Genomic DNA, 2807 nt, shown 5'->3' with positions numbered 1-2807 from the left:
AGCAAACGTGCCATCGTCTTCAACTCAACCGCAACTTTAGCCAGTCTTCATCACGTCAGATCTCAGGGTGAGCTATTGCTTCTAGCTTGGACTGGATCTTCTTCTTCATGTCTTGATGCCTTGAAGTTCCGACATGGACTAGCTGTTTATTTATTTTAGCTTCCTAGATATTCTTAGATTTAGTAATTTGAGGATAGATGTTCTTGTGGTGATGACTTCCAGATTTTGGGGATGATAAGTATTAAATTTTAGAAGTTATTAATTGATTCCGTTAATGAGTTTTAAGTCTTCCGCATTATATTCTGTTTTATTATGGTTGAAATGTTGGGATTTAGATTGGTTGGTTCGCTCACATAGTAGGATAAGTGTGGGTGCTACTCGCGACCCGTTTTGGGTCGTGACAGCAAGTCTATGAACATCATAAACTAATTTTTTTTCTCCTCCTCCATGTGGCGATACTACTCATAGACAACCCGTTGAGAGCATCTGCCAACTTATTAGCCTTGCCCAAATGACATGTGACACTCATCTCATAGTATTTTAATAGCTCAAGTAATCTCCTTTAACAAAGATTTAAGTCCTTTTTATTGAACAATATGGAGACTCTTATGGTCTGTAAACACATCCATATGAACACCATAAAGATAGTATCTCCGAATTGTTAGTAAATATACTACTTTTACTAACTCAAGATCCTAAGTGTGGTGATCCTTCTCATGAATCGATGTATAAGCTAAGACCCTTTCATGTTACATTAACACACAACAAAGGTCCATTCTGAAAGTATCACAATAAAACCTCAAATTCATTTTAACCCATTGGTAGAGTCAACACTTCAACTCCTAAAAACTCTTCTCACAAGATTCGAACCACAAAAAATTGCTTTTTTGAGTCAGACTAGACAAAAGACAAGTTATAGAGAAAAATCATGAAAAAACCATTTAAATAATTAACAAGCTAAACTTAGAAAACTCATGATGTCCGAAGGCGAGAGGTCTAGGTCATTTTTTTTACTATTTTGATCTTTTAAGGATTAACTTGAATGCATTCTCCATAGACTATATGTCTAATCAATGCAACTTCAACCAAAACTCACACTTGTTAAACTTACAAAACAATTGATGGTCATTTAGAGCCCGAAAGACCATCCTCAAATGGTTTTCGTGCTTATTCTCACTATGAGAATAAAATAAAAATGTCATCTATTAAGATAGTGACGAACATGTTCACTGTTTGAACACTGTATTCATTAGGTCCATAAAAGTTAGAGGAGTATTTCTTAGATCAAAAAACATTTTAACAGAGTCGTAATGAGTTTACTGAATTCTGAAAATTGTTTCATAATGTCATATTCTTCTACTCTAATATGATAATAGCTGAACTTAAGGTCTATCTTTGAAAAGACTTTGACACCCTGAAGATCATCGAGTAATTCATCAATCATGGGCATTTGGTATTTATTTTTTATTGAGATTGTAGTCAGTTGACGGTAATCACTACATTATTTGAGTGAACTATCTTTCTTGTTAAACTTTTATTTAAAGGATTCTTTAACTATTTCTTCAATTCCTTAAGCTCAGTGAGATCCATTCGATAAGGATAAATTGAGATCGACTGGGTCTTTAGAAAAAGGTATATTCCAAAATTGATTTCCCATTCGAGAATGATTTTGGAAGATCTTTGAGAAATGTTCTCGAAAATTCATTCACCACTGAAACTGAGTGAAGGTTTGGTATTTTGACCTATCTACCTTAACCAAAATTAGATGATAAATACAATCTTTAGATATCATTTTTCTGACCTTAAAAGTACTACCCTTCCAATTATGTTATTTGTAATAATTGCATTTAAATGCTCATATAAAAATGAACGACTTTTTAATCTTTCAATTAAATGTTTTTCTATGATTTTGTTCAATGAAATAAGTATTAGAACAAATTGAATAAAGAACTACTGAATTTGGTAAAACTTTTATGGGAAAAAAGCATGAAATATATTCGAACTTTAATTGAAATTACTGTAATAATATTGAACTTTGGAAAAGATTTTTTACCCTCTTGTACTATTTGATAGTGTAGTATATTTTAAAGGTATATATGTGTCCACGTGGACATTATAAATATTGCATCATTATAAATAGTAATAGTAATAGTATTTTAAATAGTAATATACATTTAAAATACATTATTAAAAAGTGCAAGGAATAAAAGATTCTCTATAGTTTGATATCGTATCAATAATATCAATCAAAGTTAAAATATTTTTTAGATTTTTTTTCCTAACTTTTAAACACGATCATTTATCAATTTATTATGTATAATTTTCTCTCTAAATTCTTATTGTTATACAAGTATGGATTTTAAATATTATTTATGCTATTTAAAAGCATATATAGATATTTTTATGAACATGAGGGACACGTGGGAGATGAGCACACCAACACAAGAACTTCTTGTCAAGCATTAAAAAGAAAAATTGGTGCGGTGGGAGGTATCTTCAATAAGTTACTTGTCAAATTAAAAAGAACACAATAATATCAGAAATTCAGAATTGCGCACTTGAGAGACATAACCGTATTAAACACAAGTATTTAATTGTCTTTTTATCATCAAGTTTATTCTGAATATGTTATTATATTTGTTCAGAAAAGTATCTTTAATACAATATATGTTTCATACTGAAAATATGAAAAAATTGGGAATAACATACAAGAAAATCAAAACAATATTTAAGAAACGGTGTGAATGACAATCAATTATAGGAAAATAAACTTCATAAAGATCTCTCTAAACAAAACAAAATATAAT

The sequence above is a fragment of the Solanum pennellii genome, chromosome 7, assembly GCF_001406875.1.
Source record: "Solanum pennellii chromosome 7, SPENNV200".
Lineage (NCBI taxonomy): Eukaryota > Viridiplantae > Streptophyta > Magnoliopsida > Solanales > Solanaceae > Solanum > Solanum pennellii.
The sequence above is the reverse complement of the archived record's forward strand: the minus strand, read 5'-3'. Positions refer to the sequence as shown.